We start from the raw sequence: 24263 nt of genomic DNA on the forward strand, positions 1-24263 counted from the left end.
AGCAACATATATTGCTTGTGATAAAATGTGACATACAATGTTGAATGTGTTGTTCCATGAACCCGCTCTAAATCGCCGATTCTAACAAAGACACTTCCATGATTGTTGACTATGCATATGTAGGTCCCCTTACAAGCAGACGAAATCGTAATACCGTTCTGTTAATGAATTTTCCTGGTGACCTGTAGCCCGTTTGTCTAAAGCGATCACTTGTAATTTAATGCATATACTATTGCTGGAATACGATACGCGGAGTTCATTTTGCGTAAATCAATCTATAATCTGTTATATAATTTTTACGGATGGTAATATTATGTTTGGAGAAAAAAGTGTTTCTAAATAGACTTGATTGTACGTACCCTGTGAAACCCTTTTGATAGTCCCCAACACTGATTGTTGATACGTAGACTCCAGCAAAAATGTTTGAATCAAGGTAAGGTATAAAAGATAAGGTATAAGAAGAACAAAACACTTTCGAATAATATTAAGAACGAAAATACATAAATCTAGGCAAAATTCTTTTTGTGTAGGTTTCTTGTAGTCTAGCTTCTAAAGACCGACGTGGTATTTAGGTTACAATTATTTTTGCTGTGTTGAGGAATGGATCGATAAACAAGGGTCTGCTATATTCCATATACGTTGTACCTCACCCGAAGGCTACATATAGTAGTAAACGAATTAGAAAAACATAAAAGTCAATGTGTTCCATAGCAGGGCGCCGTAGCGCCCATTAATGATCATAAGTAAGAGAGGTAATAAATACGCTAATGATTAGTGAACTTGTGCAAAAAGGTAGCTACAAAGGGCACTATATTTTACACACTTGCCTTCTCGTATTCTAACTTAATTTTAACCATTAATAAAGAGCATAAATCCCACGATCTTTCCTCGAGTGGTAGTACATCGTCTTTCTCAGTCTACCGATGCAGTAACGAGGGTTGGTTGAAATGTGATCAATCATTAAAAAACCCACATAGGCGCAATAGTGGGTCCGAAGCATTTTAGGTAGAGGATAAAGAAATACTAGAGAAGCAAAATGTTATTTCCGTCTGGAATGCGTGTATATTGCAGTAATGATATTGTGCAAGGCGCAATATCGATAGTGGCTATACGATTTGAGGTATTGCCTTGCGTCATAATCGGAGAAGTAACATAACTTTTACCGTTCCCTTGACAACAACGATTCTATAACTATAACATTTTATCTCTCAAATCTTATCCACTCCGACAATCATCTGACTTGAAGCGGAAATAGACTTTCCATAGTACAAACTACATGCGTTATATGAATATCAGTTCCTTATGGCTTACACAACGGGTCCTTCCTAAAATCTCTCGAGTTTGTTTTGAAGAGCAGGTAATGTGTAATTGTGCAATCTAACCCTCGTCCTTGATTCCTATACCTAATACCTTTATTTCTGCTGCTGCTCGTAGTCTCTGTTTACCAGTATAGCAATGGAATCCGCTTTCGATTTCAGCCTTTTCTGCCAACTTTTTGCGTTACACTTAAGAATACAGTCAACACGTTAGCTGAAACACGTAAAATATTGCTCTTTTCGTTGATTCTCATGTGCGACCGCATTTTAAGTATTTATTACAAAGCATAGAAAAGGCAATGTTTCTTTTAGTCAGTATGCTACGTGCGATTATAAGGCTTCGGTCAAGAACCAAGTTGATCCTAACGACGCCGATTTTGAATGCGTCAACCGAGCCAACAACATTTACCTTAAGTCAGACTTTCTAAACCTATCAAGAAATTAATTAAAAGCTGGCCCGCGACTGTCTTAATCTACGAGTGTTTGTTAACGTTAGCCGAAAGCCATCACATCCTAAAGTTCTTTCTTCAACGGCGCATCCCACGTTAATGATATCTGTCAGGCGTGCTTGGACGACATTTATAAGATGTTGTTATAAAAAGCTAAATTAAACTACGATTGTCTTTGGAACAGAGTTAGTACGACGACGAAGGTTAGCAATACTTGATGTTAAAATAACATTTTGCATTTCAAACTGCAAAAACGTATTAAGATTATCAGTCGGCAAAGGTTCCTCTGAAATTAGTTTGGCCCAAAGAGTAAAGCGAAGTCTAGTTTATACAGATCTTTATACAGAGTAACCTATAAGCACAGGTGGTAGTTATAAACGTATCAGCTTAAAAGGTAGTTTTTAGCATTTCGCAGAATCTATTTCTTCGTTACTCCCACTGAGCATAGAAGAGATCTGCTTATAAAAAAGGTATTTTGTATATTTTTGCTAATAGTGTGGCATTAACCCGCCGTGTGTGCATATTTTAGTTTCTTAACCACGCTCGAATCCGTCCTTTACGTTGTGAAGATCTGATAGTTGAGGTTTATATTATGATGCATAAGTCTATCATGTTTAGAATATATTAACGCGCAACCTGCAGCCTTCTACCCGCACCTGTTTTGCTATTAAACACGCGTTGAGCACACTTGTCTACCGAACATAATTAGCACAAAAATGTACATGTGTATATTTAATAATATAGCAGCACGGACGATGCTGGTGGCCGCCTTATAAATTCTTATAAAAATAATTTTTAATCATGGAAAATGAGAACGAAACTGCAACCGTCAACTTACGACCAATCAAATCAACATAACGCTATATGGGAAAATGCAAATTTTTTCATCTCGTATTTGGTCGATTGGCTTTATAGGCAGCACCAATTTTCTCGGAATGGATTTTTAACAATCCAACTAATTTGAAAAATTGCTTGCCGTTGGAGAAACAAACAGACATACATAGACTTTTAGTAATATTGTGAATTAGTATTGCCAGCAAACACTCAGTATTATTATTGCTGCTGTACATCACGCGTGATACTAACTTACGACTGCGTATGTGTATAGAGTAGACGTTCCTTTTGATAACAACGTGTGATATACAGAATCTGTAATGTCTGTAAACTTATCACAATCTTTACCCGTCAAAGTATGGTATAATATATCGCTGCACTTCCCAGGTGCTTAAAACTACAGATTTCTCAAAGCGATGACGTATTTGAAGCTCTCTGCGAACTCGCGCATCTTCTAGTATTCTAATAATAAGATGTCAATTTTGAAAGACTCAATTTGACTCTTTCGATTTGGATGTGGTATATCTAAACAAATCGTTTCGTCAAATAGAGAAACTACATTTTTGCGGGTGATTTCTCGTTAACGGCCTGACGCCTTACGCCAGAGAAGCACAAGTAGATCAGGTGAGATTTTATTTCAAAATTATATAAGCGGCTAAAGCGGTACAAATTGGTATTGCCACAGGAACGGCCTTTTGCGGTCGATGACGTTCAGCTCCGTTATTTTGTATGCTACCCAATTGATATTGAGGAAACAAACCAAAAAAGTAAACCACATCTCAAACCATATCTCAATAAAAAAATAAGAAATTTAGAGCTAAGAGAGAGCGAGAGAGAGGGAAAGTTTACTAAATTTTCTATTGAAATTTCTTATATACAAAGAGTTTTTTCTATAAAACATCTTGCATTCAAGCTAACGACATTTGCATCTTCTTTTGAATAGGTCATGATGGCCAGACGGACTCGAACCGAAAATCCACAACGTTAAGAAATATTAGCTTACAGAAGTACAACTGAATAGGTCACTGGGTTAGAGTAGGTTCATAGTAAAATTTATTCAGATGCATTAAGAAATTTACATTGATGCATTTCTGTGGTTTGAAGTAGAATTAAAAAATAATTAGCAACAAAATGTCATTTTTGTTATATACACGTGTGAACACAAATGCAAATGTATTGTATGTAAATGAATATTTCAAAATGCGCTTATTTTACCTAATACCTGCATTTGCTGCTAACCACTCAGTTCATTATGTCGTGGCGATCTTGTATGTCAAAGTACCCTAATTTATCAAACTCAATGCCCCTTCATCACTTCGCTTCAGTTAGCTATCATTGAATGTAGCTAACCAGTTTTAACAAAAACTTATGAAACTTAAAGCTTAGATGAACAGGTTTATAAGACAGCTTATTGCTAGTTGTCGTATAATTACATTTAAAATACTCAAAAACATAGCATTTAAAATACTCGCCCTGATTTGTTACTTCAGTAAATGGGCGTCCTCTTTTTTTTTAGTTTTTAAACTTTAGTCATATCTAAAGCTTACTAACTTTTCTGGAACGCTAATATATGAGAAGCAAAACTTAAGTATAAGGAATATAAGGAACATTTAATATGTACCCGTTTTCGAATAAAAGTACTTGACTTCAATCTTTCAGGTCAAGCAATAACTCCGATAATGACAGCAGTTAATTGACATCCTATAACTTTATCACTGACCGCTATAAGCTTTCGATTGAACTCGATTTAATTTAACGATTTAACAAAGCATCCTTGAAGAGAGTTTTTCAACTCTCTTCAAGGATGCTTTCGAAGCTAAAAACTCCCAGAATACCCTTAGCGAGGCTCGACGTCTTCAAAGACGGAGCACTAATATCATGCGCTCTAACTTATTGTAATGTATAAAGCAGTTACAGCAAACAGCGAATGACGCAGCAAACGGAAATGTACTGCGTCAAAAAAGTGTCAAGAATTCGGCTTTGCAGCGATTGCACGTCTTTAGTCGTTCGAACCCCTTTCGCCCCTTCAGGTAGTAATCCCTCCTGCATTCGGTGCATTTGTGCCCTCGTTTTTATAACCAATAAAACAATTTTTAAACTTAGTCGTTGGAATTTTACTTAAGCTTTACATCTACACTTCATGGATATTGAGTCACAATATCACGTATTTATTTTCTGCCATTTCACTAGTAACTTAATCCGCTGCTATAGAGCTCTACGGTACAGGAGTCTAAGGGCTTGATAAAGTCCCAAAAGACAATTTCGAAAGAATGTTGAAATTTGAATGATTTTTATATTAACAAATTTTCTTATAGCCTTCTGTGGTAGTCTGTAGGGGTAGCGTCTGGTGAGAGCGAACAAGCTCCCAACTAAAACTCCGGCGTTTTTACTACTGTGGTTTCTATGGTGTCAGGTCGAGAGCTGACGTGCATTAGGAGTGATTAAATTTCGTTTACTAATCTTGCCCGCTTGAGACATTTATTTGGTCTAAACTAAAATCCACCCCCTAATGTGTCTGTCTGCGATGTTTATAGAAGACCTATTCTTTTATCACAAATCGTAATTAAGTGCGAGAATGACTCACTGATGTAGCTTGACAGCGGAAAAAAGCAAGTGTCAAGAAATATCGGTTTTTGTTCCGTAGTTCAGTCAAGTTTTGTCCGATGAAGTAAGTTGTACCCTTATTTGATCAAGTATCATCTTGATACTTGAACTTACTTAATCTTACTTAAGTTCTGCTTAAGTTTATGTAATCTTACTTAGGTTGTATCCTTACTTGGTCAGGGCGAACAAAGATAGTATTTTTATCTGCGCTAAAGTTGAATTCTTTAAGTTTTACGTCCATTCTTAGTACCACTATATAGCACGTACCACTATTAGACATTCAAACAGCTGACTCCTAGCACGAAGCGAAGTATTTCCACGCTCGGATACGAACCCAAATCATCACGTATCCCTCCAGTTTAAGACGTAAACATGTTACTCACTCAGCCATCACCGTGGTGTGTGCATTAAACCTGATCACTAACAATCATAAGCTTTAAGATGGGTTGGCTTCGACCACAGCTCTCAGCTGTTCGTTATTCACCTTCGCAGAGAATGTTCCAGCGGGACTCATTTCCAAATTCAAAATCTTCAGCCTAGAAATTTTCGAGCCAACAAGTACGCTGTTTGTAATACCTTTACCGAATACAAGGCTTATACGGCGAACCGTGTCCCCGCTGTAGTTCTAAGATTAACCACTCGAATTCCTCCATTTTTTATGGTATTAGCCTTCTAAAAGCTCATGGAATGTAAATACATCCAGAATACAAAAAAGTGTCGCATCACTATAGAACAGCGTCATCTTAAAATATTTTAATAAAATAATAATAATGAACTAAAAAATAAATACAAATAATAAAAAATAAGATTAATGTTTTATATTGAACGACTTAAGAGTTGTATTTTAAATTTTAACCGATAATTACAAACGAGTGATGAACAGCAAATGCGTAAGTTCTAGAATTTTATTGAGAGTATCGAGGGTGATCATATTGTCATGTAATGGTGTACCACGCCGTTTACTGGATCCATCAGTTGCGATCTGCAAAGCTTATAATTTTCTATTTAGGCCCTATTGTTCCAAGCTTGCTGTTCATAGTTTCTATAGTTATGTAAACACTTTAATCACGTGTTTAGTACGTGATGTAGCGGGTCACGGTTTTCTGTAGCTTATTTTAGTGTTCACACATCTTCATATAATTCTCTAGCGGACTGAGTGTTAGTCATGGCATTTGGCAGTCGAATAAAACAGAGTTCGTTGTTGCCTGGTCGGCTGGCTCCTTGCTTTTGGGTGTTTGTAGTTACAGTTCCCACTGGCGACGCGCTGAGAAGCCAGCATTGGATTATGCGGCAGTTTGGTATGACGAGCAGCTAATGAACCAGTCATGCTACTGTATGGGAGGCTATTATATACGTATGCAAAGTTATGTGATATAAAATCAAATGAAAACTAACGGCTTTTTCAAACAAAAGTCATAACTCTTGAAAAATAAGGGCGTTTTCTCGACAACGGCTATCTCAGTAACAAAATGCCTTGGAGCACACCTATTTTCATATGATCTTTATACTTCATCTAGATTTAAGCGTAAAATAAAAAAAAATTAGTTTGTTCTTATTCATAGATATGACTGATTAAGTTTCTATATTATTCATACAATACATATTCAGTGTAGTCAATTGTTTTGGTTTCGGGAGCATGCCACCGTAGTAATAATGTATACCCATTATAGACACCCGCTTTATAAGCTTTGTAGTAAACAATGTAACGTAAACAAGCAATATTTTATATTCTAACGGCCAAAATATGGTTAGTAAATAATTGCTAATTTGGACGTACTTAGGGTCTAAAAGCCCTAGCCGTTAGCCGATATGACCGACGGAGATATATACATATGTATGCACTCGTCTCAATTTAAGTTGACCCGCTCGAATTAATTCAATCCACCGGATACAACTCATTTATGCTACCGCTTTTTCTAGTCGTCAATTTTCAAATCCGATCGTCCTCAGGTCGACCAACGATTTCTCCATTATTTCTTTTATCGTATTGAAACGCATCTTCTTCAGATTTTTAAATTTTGGAAATTTAGGAATTAAGTTTAAGAAAAATTTGCAGAGGGCTAAATCCGATAAGTACACATATAATCGACTTGGGTAGTTGGAGCCACACATTTATCCAGAATTTTTTGGGAATAACTACTGCACGAGTAGAAAAGTATGGGTCGGTACATTGCTGTAATAGAGGATCTAGAACTTGTTATACTTGATTGGACGGATTGAGTGGCGCAATATTCTTAAAAAATGTTAGAGGGAGCTCTTAATGGGTGAGGAGCCGAACGACGCGAATTTATGATAAACAATTCCCTGCAGACCGAAAAAACCGTGAGGAACACGACACTGTGATCCGTAATCAGTGTCGTAGACCTTTCAAGATTAGAATCGCCTCCTACACACTGTAAATATTTGAAACGTTTGAATTTCCTGTTTACTTAAACTATACTCGTAAATTTGCTATGACCCTTTATGTGTTGCATAAGCTCTGCTCTTTTACCAAAAACCAAGTTGGATTAAAAATGACAACCCGGTAGCGCTTTAAGGTTTCCTATTTAGCAAGCACATATAAGGCATGCCGAGAAGAATATACAAAAGCGGTGAAGCTGTTGACACACCGAATCAAAGAAATTTGCAGTAAAATTTTTCAAAATAGGCTTAACACGCGTCAGGTGACCAGTGAGAATAATAACTGATTGGACATTGATTATACTTTTTTTGCAAGCTACATGCTTAGATTCTTTTACTGCCAATTTTTCATTCTGATAATTTTGCATGTTAGTGTGCTACAGAGTGCTATTATAAGTTATAATCGTAATTGTGCTCGCTGAAGGTCATTCCGCATTGAAATTGCAAACCTAACAGGTTTGAAAAGAATGAGTAAACTTTAGAAAGGTGGAATTAGCCGATTTCGGGACTTTGCAATCGTGGCTATCGAAATCGCTGTTATATGCAATTCACATCAAACAAGCTAAAAACCTAAGTTGCGCACAAGATAAAGACCGCTGTTCTTATACTTTATCTTTGCTAATTCTTTGGCTTCCAGGAGTCAACAACACTAAAAGTGGTATATAACACGATGTTAATATTAAATAGGCTACAGTTTCCATCTCCTATATAGCGACCAGACTTAATCAAGTCAAACTGGAGCATCGCAGGCGTTTGATAACGAACCAGAACCCGAGTTTGTCTAGAATTTTCCATGGTGCGTGAGAAAAGATATGAAGTTGGTAATATTGTGGCTTATTAAATGGAGCCGTTTGTTATATCGCTGTACGATGTAGTGGACAATGTATTAGTATGAATAAGCGGCTCTTGGCTTTCAGTCGATAGACATAAAAAGGGAAAGCTTCCGTCAAAAGTGTAGCTTTAGGACCGTTGCCCATATGATTTCTTCTTTGTCTGAAGATTCAAAGTACCAATAGCGTTAACTCCAAAATACGGCAAAGAAAACGATTCAATTAAACACTATCGGCAATGGGAGTAGAGGAAGCGTGGTAGCCTCAAACAGTTAGCTTCACATATAAAAAAAATATAACGTCCTGAAAAAACAAAAAAGGTTTAAACATAAAGGAAATGTGAAAAAAAGGGTGCGAGTAGGCCACCAGTAGCTCATTAATGTATTGCACTGATAATCAGAACAATAAGGATGCAGTCATTACAACCAGCTAGAGTAAACAGTTCGTTTGTAACAAAGAAAGCTTCGCATTAAAACACAGTTGCAAAACTATAATAGGCTAGAAATATTATGTTACACACGTCTGTTTCGTTTGTTATCTGTAAAGCAGAAGTATCTTTTGCTATATTCAACCGTATAATATAGAAGAGAACAACAGTAGTTCCATTTGAAGAACACAATGGTAGAATGCTACTAAGGAACTAAAATTCGATTAAGATGTATTCGATTGTATACTGTGAGTATACAATCTGTATATTGTGAGTTCGGACTCTGCACGCTTCATCCGAATACGGGCATTTGCCTTCTGTAGTACACTTACATAGTGTGTTTTACTTGAGCCTTCTTTTAATTAATGCCAAAAATTGTAAAAACAATTAAACCATTAAAAACTACAGTCTGTGTGAAGGTATTGAATGTATTAACAAAATCATTCAGTTCGGCGACTTTGGAGTGATTCATATCACATAAGCTATCTTTCTACTTATTTTTTTTTTTAATAATGTATCGAGAGCAAGTAGTTATAGGTCCTTCTTTATGACAAAACGTGAAAATGTCTTTATGACAAAAATCTTTATGTGAAAAAACCACAGGAGATTGTTTTATGTCTATGATATTTTGCTTTTCTACTCGCAGAACTGTTCTATGGGCCGCAGGGTGCTTTTGAAAAAAAATACGTTTTCAGGATCAGTCTACTAACGCGATGAATATTCTCATTTATAATACGGGTACTGCCGATAGACATTACTTCAAATAAATGCATATTTGGAAAAACGTTCAGACTGTTTATAAAATGCACTCGGTTTATTTAATATACCTTTATAGCATACAAATCATTGTTCAAACCTCTTTGAAATTCGCCGACAATTTTGAGAAGTAATCGGGAATGACGCTACATTGATACAGGAAAACCGATTGACGTTTCCTTGAGAAATAATTCGTACAATTTATTTCATTTCAAACTCTTGAGGTATCCAAAAGTCATATCAGAAGAGAGGCAAATTTTAGACTTTACATCCAGCTTTACATTTTTTTACACTTCCAGCGATTTCTACTGTGTGAATAAGTCCATGGAATCTCATCTGCGGTGTAGCGTCTAAGACTTGCCCTTACTAGCTAGCCATCGGACCTATAAAGCGACATGGTAGCAATACATCATGGTAATCATCTACAAACACTAAAATTTGAACCGGTTTATATTCATGATCACCATGGCAATGCGTTCAAAAAATGCACATTAGGTTATGACGCCACCTAGCTTCAGTCTTTATGGCGTTTTAATGTCGTCCTGCAAAAACGGACTGTATTCAATGCTACATGTTGTTGATTCACGGTTTCCTCACATTTTATACAGTTTTTTAATAGCTTTGTCTTGACGAAAATGGTGCGGCGATATGATGCATAACATATAATATGCGGCGACATAACCACACTGAAGAAATTTAATTCTGGCACGGATGGAAACTGTTTTAGTGAAATGCGGTTCTTTTTGTCTAACTCTTGCAATAGCGGTAATGATATTGTATTGAAAAAGAATAGGGTGCTCAATTTACTTTAGAGAGTAGTGCAGTGAAAAGATCACTTGGGTTTTGTGTCTGCAGGGAATATCTCTCTAAGCTTTATAATATAAAAAATGAACCTCAGGTTTTTATATTTAAATTGTGCGAGATTCACAACTTATCTTGTTCAAAAGATAACTTTCAAATCGTGGATCGATATATCAGTACAATTCTTTATGCATGTGCTTGCCTTTATTTATTTTTTTTTTCGCTTTTTGAGTCTTTTGTGTAATTTTTCTTTTTTGCTGGTTAAATATCTTCTTCCTAATTTTCTCAAGAGGCTCCCAACGACGTAGATCGTCAATTTCGAGCGTGCAAGCAAGTTTTAAAGTCGCGTGTACCGTGAAACGTGGAGCCATTGCCCTGCCTACGCTACGATGAGTCTGCGATGTTGTTCTAAGCTAGTATTTTCCTAGGGCGCATGATACCGAGTGTCCCGGTTTAGACTCAACCTTGCATATTTCTCCAAGTTATATCTGCTACATCTCATTTTTCATGGACTTTGCCTTTTAGGGGTAAAATGATATAGTAGCATTCCATTGTATCATTAAGAAAAAAAAAACTTTGTTTGTTAACCTCTCTCATTCTCTAAAAAATTAATTTCGACCTTTGGAACATTATATTATACACACTTATATTATACCATGAGACACCTGCGAACTAACTTTTTTACTTTTTATGTATCTGCCATTACAGTATAATTAGAATCTTATATGTTGCATCTGTATGTGTGAGACATGATACAATATATTATATTTTAAAAGATGTTTTCTCGGGATTCTATTATTAAGTCCCGAGTAGATTAAACCACAATTTTGCTATGTGGTACTAGAGCAGATCTGATCACAAGCTGACATTAAGCAGAGTACAACGAAGAAGCAAGAGGTCACACGTTAGGCCGATCAGAACAAAGGTTCGGGAATTTGTCATCTACAGCCGATCAGCGGCTCTGTCTTTTCTGAGGACGTTGTCCCTTAATCCCAGGAGCGGGCACGGCTGTTACCACAAAGACAAAGATGCGGAAATAAAATCTTCAATAAACAGCTATGACCGAAAAGCACTTTTCCACAGGTTTTTTCATAGCCCGACAAATGTAACGGGACAAATCTTTGACATTAGTGACGCAAATTCCACGAACAACATTGAATGTAGACGGAGATGTTTTAGGAACGAAAACTAAAGCATATTTCGATCGATAAAAAATATTTTGACCAAGACACGTTTGGTCCTTTTCAATAATTGTGCTTGCACTATAATGGTAAAGAAACGTCTAGGAAAGAAAATATGGTAAAAACTTTTAGCCCTCTGAATACACATTTATCGGCTGGAACATTCGGAATAAAATAGTGCACGTCTAGGCTGCAAGTAAAAGCCGATTTTATGTATATGCATTGGCCCATATAAACAAACCTTTTTTAAGATTGTCTTATTTTTGTAAACAGTAACAGTAATAGGTTGCTCAAGAGGATGAGCACGACCAATTTTCATAGGGCAAAAGTGGTCTTGTTTAGTAGATATTACATTTCCGCCGACGATCAGGTAAAGAATGAATCTCATCCTGACAATGAGAATATAACATTTTCTAGTTGCTTCTTTGTGGTGAAGCCTCTGTCGTCGAATGGGTTTTGAAGACTTCAGAATAGTGCTTATTCGAAGAATAGGCGATCATTATATATTGGGTGCACTGAAAAATCCTATTGCGATGCTGTAATAGTGTTTTGAATCATCCGTCGGAGGTGTGTCCGAACGTTTTCCTGCTAAACGGTAACGCTTTTCTTTATTAGAGAGTTGGGTGCTTGCGCAGCACAGGTGCCGCTCTTTCTATCTATGTAGAATAGACTTTTAGCATAATGTGTTCTCCAGGTTTCAGAGACCCATAGTATACTATGTGTTTACATATTACCCAGATACATAATTAACGCTTTTTTGCTGCCTCCTTGCTTTAGCTATGCCGGGTCAGGTCTTCCGCTTGTAGCGTTGCCCTGTTCGATTGTTGTATTAAATCCACCTCTCGTTACCTGTAACAGTTCTAAATGCCACACTGAGATTCGCTCTGCAGCCGCGAAGAGCAAACCAACAAACGCACCTTTGTGCTCATCACTAACTACTAGGAAACCTACTTTTCAACGCGATACACTCTTTGCGTGGGGACCAACAATTTTTCACAATGAAACCTAATATACGAAACTATAACGCCAGCGATAATCGAACGACTTTCTCTAGTTACTGATTCCACCGCATTATTGTTGAGCAATGTGCGCTTCTTAAGTGAGAAGCATCTTTGAGATTAAAATTTCTTACTCGAAATTCCCTGAACTGTGGCGCCATTCTGTGAATCGATACAACTATATTTTTAAAATTTTAGATTTTTAAAAAAAAATATAATTTTAGCAGCAATATTCAATTTGCTATAGTGCCTCCAACTTTGGATCTAAAGATGAAGTGAAACGAACTTTCCCATGAAAGTACTTTTTTAACGAACAAACCGGTTGTTTTTAGTATGACTTACCTATGAAAGATTTAGTACGAACAAACAGGCGTTATTTCAAACATTTTATATCGCTAACAGCTTTTCGATAACGGCGGAATTTGAAGAGTCGAAAAACGTTAAAAGGTTTCTGCGTTATTTATATAACCTTCCTTCTTTATTCATACATATTGTGTTGCACGTGTCGTTACCTGCCAGGGATCACTTTAGCTCTTGCGAAAAATGTGTATGAAATTGGTCAGATAACAAAACGAGCGCAAAACATAGCGTTAATATTAAAAATTGAGGCCTTAGACCAATTATATTGCACTAGTCGCCAAGAAGGTACTCATCGATTAGAAATTTCTTTTTCATTCGATAATATTAATTGCTGTTGAAATGTCGATGGTTAACTGCTCGATGTCTCTACTGGGAAAAAAATAAGTAACAGTAAACTTTACAGTTTGGTAATTGGCGTACTCGCTTTTGGAGTTTGATTTTTACTGTTTCTATATTCACGGCACGTAAAAGTTAGTGCCGAACTTTGGAAGCCAGCATAGCTTGCATTGAAATTGACTCCATCTAAAATACACAATAAATTGTCTGGCCAATCATGTGTAGGTATTATGATATACTGTCTATAAAAGGAACTAACAATTTAATGGACATTTGGAATCAGATTATATTCATATAATTTTGAAAGAAACTATGTTTCTGGCTGCTTGGAAATAATGTAATTTGCAGTGGTATAAATACAGAAGAAGGTGTTTTTTTTTCTAGTAATTAAGTCTGTTTGGAACCTTTTGTCCTCTTTTTTGTTACATATTTCCTGTTACATATATTCGATCCTTCGTGCACCATTTGCATTTCCCCCGTCACAAAGTCAATAAAAAACATACACATACGAATGTAACTACTTTTAGTAGCTTTTTTTTAGGCGGATTAAGGATAATTAGCCGTTCTAAGCGTCCACGAATTAGTCTTGCTAAGCTAAATGGCGTGTCTTCAGTCTTTCAATCGACTGACTACTCAAGGTGTACGATGATAGGCCCTATGAATAAAAACGGAATAACTCTATAATTAACGAGGCAATATAATTTGCGATATGAAAAGCTACTTAATGCATACAAACTCGAGTTTGTCTCCGAGTGTATCACATTCCATCAATCGTTACTAAGCGACCAACTTGCTTTTGATATGAATCGTAATACAAAATTGTAAATCGCTTTTATATATGTTTAAACGCATACTGTAAGGCCCTTTATGGAAGCAATTTGCATATCCAGATTAGCACCTAAGCACCAGTTGGTGCGACTTCCTCCTTGTAGTTTTTTGTAATTCTGTATGACCGACCTATAAGTATGTATAATTGCCATATTGCTACGAGGTGGCCTAGAATAATGAGGCTGACTATACCTAGTGCAGAAGAGACAGCAATTATTCATGACATTGGAATATGTATATTAGGTTAATTAGAAAGCTTTAAGGTTAATTTAGCTTTTTGTTCTTGCTTTTAAGTGGTACTACCTCTTGGACGAGGTTAGTCTCGCCCACTAAAATAATCTATTTCCGTGGTCTTTCTACACCATTGGGTTAATATTACAGAAATATAGCTACAGTTCGTAATTGTGCACTCCATGTGGCCGTCTGGAGAGTGGTTTATAACTTATAAATCAAGTTTAATTTATTCACCTTTGCTGGTGGTAGTCAAAAACATCATATATACAGGCCAACAACACAGCGTCTTAGTATCAAAGTGGCTATATAGAACATAACTTAAAACACTTTATGTCATATGGCTTACACGAGCCTTGCTGAGTTTATGTAATGTATTTACAAAACTTTCCAGATGTCTTAATAATGGTACCATGAAACAACTGGTGGGATGATATTTAGTAATATTTCTCTCGTATCTGGAGTATTTACCTGTATAGTCAAATTTGCAGAAACCCGGTTTTCTGCAATCTATAGCTGAACCCATTCACGACAAAACAGACGACGACATATCTGTATAGCCGATTTGTCCCTCTTCAGTCGCTGCTCTTCATCGCACCCGAAGGAAAATAATTTTTATTAATTTCCACGGATTTTTAGTTCAACTTTCTAAGGTTCTTGAAGACTTTCGTTAATGGAAGCTCAAAGCGACAACGTAAATCTTTGCACAGCAGTGGCGAGTGTACTTGTAGACACGAAAAGTGATTTTCGGTCACTACGTGTAGTCCCAGTGCTCTCCTGAGAACAGGCGGACAGAGGGGAGGCTTTGGCGCGATTTAATTGTTTGAGGTTCTTAATTGTACGATTTTGCCAAATAACGTGTGTACAATACATTGTGATCGGAGCTACACTGGACACAAAAGCTAAGCGCGGCTACGAGAAATAAGCGATAATGCAACCTGATCGCCCATGCGGCGAATGCGGTCTTCCTGCATTCTTCGATGACGTATGCAGTGAAGCTTCTGACGTTGACAAGGAAGAGCAAATTTAAATACAGAAACCAGACATAGGTAAGCAGCGACTTTGTGAGGTATAAGATATCAGAGGCTGCTACTTGTATATTCTTCTAAATTTCCACGCCCACGTCCCCAACCGCAGTCTGGCTTACGGTCAGTTTCAAATCTTTGATTGCCGTATGGAGCCAGGCTAAATCTAGGGATTAGGTTGTCTGTCTGAAACAGACCGGCTGTCTGTGTAGGGGCGAAGTCGTCCTGTTGTCGATGGCCATTCTGCCCTCCTGTAGAATAGCAGCAAGACGGTTGAGCACATTCATAAGGGTACCCACTTCGGCCAGCGTGAACATAATCTTGTGGAGAGTTGTCTTAAAATTATCAAACACGGCGGATTACGCCGCGCGGCTAGTGCTCTCTAGATGTTGGTCATCAGGATCCTGCACGCTGTTTTTGTAAAGCGTTTTCTCCGAAACCAGTGTTGTTCTGTTAAAATTTGAAATGGCGTGCACGCTTTCTCAGTAACGGTCTACCCTAGGGTAGCGGTATGTACACATTTATTAAGTAGTTCCGTCCAACACAATGGCAAAACGACGACGTATTTGAAGTGCTCGTTCACTTCCTCTTTGCGTAGGCTCTCAAGACCTTGTATTAGCTCCCGCATTGTAAAATCTTGTTAAAAAATACCACGTTGTATTGAGATATCTCTGTTCTCACGCTGCGACAAAAACGGCATTGCGCGTGGTATCGTATCCCTTCTAGCAAACATCTCTGAGAAGTGACTTATAAGAGCCGAAGAGCTAATCGAGCAAGCCGCTGAGCTGCCGCGGTACGTTAACCTTCTCTACGGTTAATGTTCTGCATCGGCGATCAGACGCGTCTCCAGCCACTTAGAATATTGCTGCCTGTGTGATCCATATGTTTTTTTGATAAATTGTCTTAAAAACAGAAACTAAAGTATAGAACTTGTGCTGTATTTTGGCCATCAGCTTAAAGGGCATCTGGAACCTCCGGGCAAGGCTGCAAGTACAGTTGGACCACATCCTCTGTTTCCGATGGGACGAAAAAGCCGTACAATAGACTGGAAAATCTCATGCGGATGTCGTGCATAAATTTTGATGTCCACCACATGAAGTAGAGGAAAGAGAGGTGGATGCGATACAGAAGCTTACCTCTATCCAAGTGCCGCGACGGGGCTTGGTGTTTGACAGTGCGCATAGGTAAAGTTTAGATAGTGAAGTCTATCGCCACTGGTATGTGAACACAAATGTTTGTGCTCTTTGACAGTGAATAAATCTCACCTTGAGATATTATCCTATTCTTAGTTACTACAGTTTTAAGTATATCGATGCCCGAACTTCTTGTACATCCTAGAAAAATTGGTGTCGAAATGGGATTGATTATTCAGCAATCATAGTCTGCAAGCGTGCCTTCAACAGCTCTAATGCGATCAAATTCGGCTGGTCCAGACGAGCATTGAAGTCGTCGACAATGACAGCGTTTCAAAGCTACTGACGAGTTTATTTACCGGTGTGTACGGTGATTCGAATTATCCAGCCAAATATAAGCTGTAGCGAGTTTTAGTCGCCGGCCACGTAAAGCAATGACGTTATTCTTAATTAGACACGACGTGAAGTCACTTATCACATGATTGTAGAGGACAACGATGCCTTCACTAGAACGGCCTGGACCGCTGCTCTTCAATGTAGGGCAGTACAAACCCTTTCAGGCTGTGGACATCGAAGGCCTTTATATCTATACCGTCCACTCTTGATCATCGGGTGCCGTGGATACGAAGAACAGAAGAGCTGAGAATCTCGCATTTTTTTAACCGGCTTTTTTCGCACTAACATCATTTGCCGTTTTACAATCCTGGCTAAACAGAGAATGAGAAGTACATACATTTTGGCCCGGATTATATAACGTCCCTGAAAAATCTTTACCTTATGCCTTGATTGCTGATATACTTGTTATTTTTAGATTCCATATATTCGTGGTAATAGCAGTGAAAACAGCAGCAAAAACACCGCGATTGGCCCATCGGAGATGTTAATATACTTCTCTGCTTTACATAAGATACTGTCGATATCCATTTTCAGCACAGCACGAGTAGTCATTGACGCTTTATTAGGAAGAATGTCTTATTAGGAAGGAGAAAAAGGCTGCACGATTGCTGTCTTCCATTACTAGCGCTTTTTCTCGTAGCCGAGGAGGGATTGGGTCTCTTCAAAGATCTCTGGGAGATGTCTCGCACTTTACGTTAAGCCGCTGTCACCAGTTCCACATGCTTCTGTTTTACTTACAAAAAAAACTTGCTCTTCCAGCTCTCTCACTCGATAAAATAGACCGATTGATCAATTTTCTAGCGCACACATGTCCCAACGTTTCTGTCTGTTGACAGCCTGATGTTAGTACTGAAGGTAACTTACAACATAATTTGACTGTTAAGTCGATTTTCGGATAGCTATTATTTTACATTTACTACCTGAATCACGCGTAAACGTTCATATGATTGCTTATTCGCCACTCTTTAGGGTACAGTGATTACCGTGAGGATGTGCCCGTTTTCGAGTGCCGATAGGCACTCCGGCGTTTATAGACTGTAAATCGCCTCTTGCTGTTGAAGCTTTGGAATCTCATGGAACACCTGAACAGTTGAATCTCGTTTGTTATTACTTCTGGTTAAAAGGGGCTTAGGTTGCTGTCTAGTTCTGCCAACGGCACATACCGCAAAACCTGTGTGGATAAAGAAAATTTTAAGAAAGAGCTTATAAAGCATTTGAACAAACGCTGTCAGGTATTGCTGATGTCTTTTTAATCTCGAGCACAATATATGTTGTATTTGCTGCATATTTCGCAGCGAAAATCAAGGGAAATAATAAACATATCTTGAATTTTTGAGGAACTTATTTTTTTTCTAGAAAATTTGTATAATCACACTAAAGCAACATGTATACAGCGCAGTAAATGCAGAACACTCCAGAGAAAGCAAAGGCAGCTTTAAACCAAACAAATTAGTAAAATGTATGGGTAGCAAAGGCTAAAATCGCTGTTAAATAAACTTTATTTCAATATACTCGGCGTACTTGATCGTATAAATAAAATTGTAATTTCGAGCTATTTTCATGCTAAGCTCGTTTATGCGTGAACCACAATATTCTCTGTTTTTGCTTTGCGGGCACTACAGGATCCAGGTATGAGGATCTTGAACAACAGGTCGAAGCACCTTATGACTTATCGGTTCGATTTCTACTCGAATATTGGCTTTTGCTCTTGGATGGTTGCTAGTCTCTCTAGCTAAACCCTGTTTTTCCCCACAGGGAGCAGCTGAGGGGCGTTAGGTCACAGAAACGCCGCGGCAATAAGAGGTCTGCACCTTCCCAATTTCTACAGCGCTTCTGCTACAGCGCTTGATCAGAAAAGAGATGTTTCGCGGGCGGTATGTTTTGCTGCATACTGCTGGAATCAAAGAATAGCACCTAGATGCAAAACGTCTAATGCATGCCAAGCGAAGTTCTTCAGCAAATTTTAGTAACACACGACACTGAACTGAAAAACGATAAGTTGTTATCAAATGCACTTTACCGCTTATATTCACTATAGTAACAATTCTATAGCGGAAATAGGTATGCGATTATTACCTTTCTATAATATAGTTATTGAATACTCCGATAATGATTTGACCAAGACGCAGGCGTAATACACTAAAATAATCTATATAAAACGTGGCAAATGAAAATTAGAAAAAAAATCCAACCTTTTATTGTATTTGAGTTGCACTTGCACTTTTTGAAACTTCGAACCGTTCACTCGAATATCATTACTCGGACCTTCTCGGAAGCAGGCGGGTTGTGGTTAGCGAGAGAAAATAAAAAAATTCAATTAGTCTACATATATAGAAAAAAGATCCGTTTCGGAACTAGAACGACGGAGACCGGTCGCTATATAAACCTTATGTTCCATGAGAGTTGTGCTACTAGAAACATTATAATATCTTGATTCAAAAAATTCCGTGAAAGAAATTTTGAGGTGGAAGATTTTTATGGAGAACGCCTTCCAAAGGCAAGTAATGAAGAATTGAAAGCTGTCATGGAAGCCGACCCATCATAAAGTACGTGGGTTTTCACACACAGCACTTACATTTTGAAGGATATAAAAATACCCTACTCGTTCATCTCACTTACATTGATGAGATGAAAAATGGACAAATGGCTGCCGCATGATTTGAATGAAGGCCAAGTATAGAAAGGTTTTACCCTCTCGTTACGGCAGTGATATATTCTAGCACCGAATTGCCACTTGTGATATGAATAAAGGCTTCTACGATAATTGCAGATGGTCTTATTAGCGATTAGATGCGACTGCACGGGCAAAACATCACCCTAAAGCAAATGTATAGCTGCAAAAGTTTGAAGAGTTTGCTACGTCACGTTTCATACTGAGCGACCTGATATTATTTTTCTTCTCGATCACCATCCTCACGATAATGTATTAAAAAAGGGTCTTTTAAATAATAATGGTGTTTTTGAAGTTGTATTTTGGATCCTGGAACCATAAGTATTCGAACAACCAAACATGCTACTAAATGGTTGAACTGCCATACTATACTACAAAGTGCAATGTGATAGTTTGATTTCCTTTTAAGTTTTTCAATAAGAGTTTAAACGTTTCAAAGAAATAAAACCATTCGACTAGGTTACTAATTGCTTACTGAGATACGTTTATATGTTCATGGAAGACTGCGAAAACTGAATTTTCTGCAAATATGAACTGTGTTAGACAAAAATTGTGACTGACTGCCAGAATTCTCACTGGCTACGTTGTCTTCATATCTTGCTCTCACTTATTAGTTGGGGACATGTACTACCTAAATCCTTCTTACTATGTACTCCAATAATCATATAGTTTATTACTATTATCAAACCGAGTTATCTGAGCTTGTACTATATTATAGCGGTGTTCTGTAATAGGGCCATTGAGTGACGCTTATAACGTACCCCATGATGTCTTATGCTTCCTCGTATCCGTTAACTTGGCTAGCGAAGAGGAGCACGAACAGAAGAGCAAGAGAGTAAGCGAACGGGGAAACGAACGAAACGGAAAGGCGGCCAGACAAGCGGCCACTCAGCGACGCAGCAAGGCATCCATCCAAGAAAATATCCAACCCTGTCTTTTCGAAGCGACACCAGTAGTTCGAGAAAAGACGAAGAAGACGTACGTCCTTCGGATCGCCCGAGTTGTCAGAACAGGCAGGCAACAATGACGATGATAGCGCCGTCAAGACTGCAGCTGCTACTACTACTACCCATACAGCTACTGCAGCCTGTCAAATTAGAGGGGAGAAAAGGTTACGCGGCCTGAAGGCCCAGCACCTAACACGCAACGGCCTATGAACAAACGAACGCTCAACTTGAAGGGCCAACGATACTAGGGGGTCGTCAGGAAAGCCACACTGGCCGAGTCGGCTCCTCGAGCGTGTGGGAGGTGGGATACCATGCATTTTGTGGAATTACAGGGCTGACTTGTTAGCTGCAGCAGCACCAACCAGCAGGAAAAGGCGCGTTATGAGAACATTTTCTTAGTCGTAATCTTAAGTCTTCTTCAGCGTCTTTCTCCTTTTCCAGTTCTTCAGTCTCCAATTTGAGACTCATCAGAGATGGAGACGTGGCGCCTGCTGACTGCCAACAGCGACGTTCTTTCGACGTTTCAACAATTTAAAGCACGTTCCCTGTGTTACTGCTACTGTTGCCCTTAGTGCTACTTTTGGTTTCATTGTAGTGTTCCTTCGTGCCAATAGAAGACCTTTTTGTTCCCTCTTTTTCTCCATTCCTTTTTTCTTTTGGTGCGATGTGAAGCTTTGCCTAAGCGCATGTTGTTGGATTTAGTATTCGAAGGGCATCATGCAGGAGGCATTTACATATGTACCGCCATGCCTTACATGTATTCCGAACGACGAATAGAAGCAAACGAATAGAAGAAGCAAAAAGAACTGGAACACCGAGTACGATATGGGACAGAACGAGTGAAAAAAGAAATATAATGTAATGAAAAACAGATTCATGCAAAATCGATATTTCCGGCCGTCGACGCCCATGTCCACTGACTCCCGGGAACAAATAAGTATTCGTAACCTGTTAGCATAATGTCTTATCGGATTTTTGTCGATTGGAACGTTTGCATACGCAACGAGAAAGGTCACGTAATTGTCAACATAAAAATTCTGCGGAATACTTTAAACTAAAGGTAATCGAAACTAAAGTGAGGCCGCGATATGGTATGATCTGACTGCTGAGTGTTTTTGCCTAAAATAGCAAAATCGCATTAGCAACTTGGCGAACACAATTTCGTATATTACCGCTAAAAATACAGTGTTGGCGTATGTACTTAGAGATATGTTACATGCTATTTTGTAGTTGCCGAGAAAATATGTTCAAAAAGATGTTCGAACTTTGCACACATATGTTCCCAACAAATTTGATATGCTATATATAGTTATGCAGTTTCATCAGCACCGTCTAATGATGGCGTGTACGATGAGTTCGCGATTAAATTCTTGAATGAATGATAACAACTGGACACGCATCAGTAAAAAACGCAAGTAGACGTCGTCAAGGGCATTTTTCAGCCGCTAACACAAAATATAATAATGTGGTACCGGACATGTGAATATTGTAATCCAATGCCAATGCCGCGAATCACAAAGCGAAACCGCAGAGTCGGTTCTGTCTACTTCAGACCAATAAACAGGTCTGCCGTTGTTATAAAGAAGGCTCAAGTCTACGACGCGCGTAAAATATCTACAAAAAGATACGTATTTATTATATGAGTGTCTCATAACATATATAATGTTATATAATAATAAATAAAAACACTCTTGGGATTAACCGAATCAACGCACGGTAGCTTTTGTTTTAGTGAGGATTAATGATTTCCAACCTTAAAAAGTTATCCATGCGACAGATATACTCCATACAAGCCAGCTCTTGTTCATTCTACTGGTAATATTGCGCCATTACGATTAGAGTTTGTATGAAGTTTACAAGATCGTACAAAGCACACACAAATAGTCGATCATGGTGACGAATTGCGCGCATGCAGTACGAGCAGTCACAATATATACAGAAGTTGCTCCCAATGTGCTGATGATATATATCATCCATTATGGTTTTTCGGCTTTGTGGGGTTTTTCCCATTGCACAATCTTATTTAAGTTTTCACATGTCTTGTGAGTCCTCCAATCCCACCAGTGTGACTTAAGCCAAAAAAAGCAGTTACACTTGTTACGTGGAAGCACGTCACCGTGATTCCCTCTAACAATACATGCACAAGTAAGTTGAGCTAAAGTCTAACCTACTTTTTTCATTACATATAAGAAGAGCTACTCGTGCACACAACAGCTGTTACTAGTTAAGGCCGATTTCGCTTGCCTTAGAGAAATGTACTTGTTGACAAAATAGAATAGTTTATGTAAAACTGTATAGGAGAAAGCGCTATTAAGCCTAAAAGGGTCTAGAAAGAAGAAAGAAACAAAACGGTTTAGAACAAAGTATGTTAACGTATTGGATCCCAACGGTCTTAGTTGGTTACTTCGCCAGTATTCATAAAGTCAAAATAGTTATCAGGCTTGTTAAATTTCGAAGATATACTAGCTTTTCACTATATAAAAGTGAATGAAATAATTCGCCTTATTAATTTTGAGAAAATTTCATTCAAATTCAAGATAATTATGATACTTGCAGAAATAAATACAAAAATATACATAAATTATGTAAGTCTGGATCAGTGTTATGTTTAAAGGCCAGCTAAAGGATTGTAGATAACAGCTCTATCGAAACGGCGCAAAAAATCTTCAATTGACCCCCGCTATTAATGTAACACTACTATAACCTTGACTTTCCTTTTGCCCTTGTACAAATGTAAGATTATTTACTGTGATAAGTATCTAAGTATATATACCTCAGGCCACACCTCAGTGACAATCAACTTTATCTATGGTTAAAATAGTAGAACAATTTCGTCAGTAGTGCTTAATATAAAAACTCGGCCTGTTATCCATCTTAAGTGCCAAGTTACCGACCGCACTATATATGTATAAATGTTAGTTTAATAATAAGTTCCATATTAAATTAAATAATTACTTGAATTACTTAGGTTCAACCCACCTATGATCAAATATGAGCTAAAGTTGAGCGAACTCTAATATATTCTATTTACAATATCAATTTAGGTAAGCTTACAGGTAAGTGTGGTTCAATGAAAAGTATTCACCCCAACTACCTCTAATAATGGGCGATTGCCCGTCACTTGTCGACTAGATTCATAGCAATGCCAGTGTCCCATAAATGCTCCATTAAACCTCTAGTATTTCTGAACTCCAAAAGCTTCTCTTGGTTCACATAAGCATTCGAATGAAGGAATAAAGGAGTAGAGTATTTTAAAGTGGTATCTCAATCATATCGTCAATGAAATTGTATTTATTCGCCTCTGCTGATAGTACTTTATTAACGCAAATCAACTACACAATATGAGAGTGTATATAGAACCGTTTAAAACGGTTTGTATCATATGGGTTATACAAGTGTTGTTGTGTTTATAAAATAAATTCAGAGATTTACCAGATTTCCTAGAGATGTTGGTAAAGGGCAACGAGCGGCATGACATTTATCACAATTTCCGACGCAGCCGGAGCCGTTACATGTATAGTTAGGCCGATGAATCCCTGGTTTCTGCAAAGTCTATTGTAGAACCTATTCGCGGCATAGCGAATGACAGCATATCTACCGTTAGCATATCTAACCGGTTAGTTCCTTTTCCACTCATTGCCCCTCATCGCACCTAAAGCAAAGTAAATCCTATTAATCTCTGGTAATTTTTGCACCAGTTATCGGGATTTGTTTGGCCTCTGCTGCTACGAACCAAAAGC

The 24263-nt window shown here is 38.0% G+C and overlaps 1 long non-coding RNA gene across 1 annotated transcript; it reads left to right on the top strand.

Annotated features, from left to right (window-relative positions):
• Positions 1–161: 161 nt before the first annotated feature.
• On the top strand, positions 162–22233 carry LOC147752824 (uncharacterized). The gene is made up of 2 exons (XR_015313021.1): positions 162–433; positions 20311–22233. It is a non-coding gene; the product is annotated as an uncharacterized LOC147752824 (long non-coding RNA).
• The last annotated feature ends 2030 nt before the right edge of the window (positions 22234–24263 follow it).

Source organism: Varroa jacobsoni, unplaced genomic scaffold (genome assembly GCF_002532875.2).
Source record: "Varroa jacobsoni isolate VJ856 unplaced genomic scaffold, vjacob_1.0 scaffold_959, whole genome shotgun sequence".
NCBI lineage: Eukaryota > Metazoa > Arthropoda > Arachnida > Mesostigmata > Varroidae > Varroa > Varroa jacobsoni.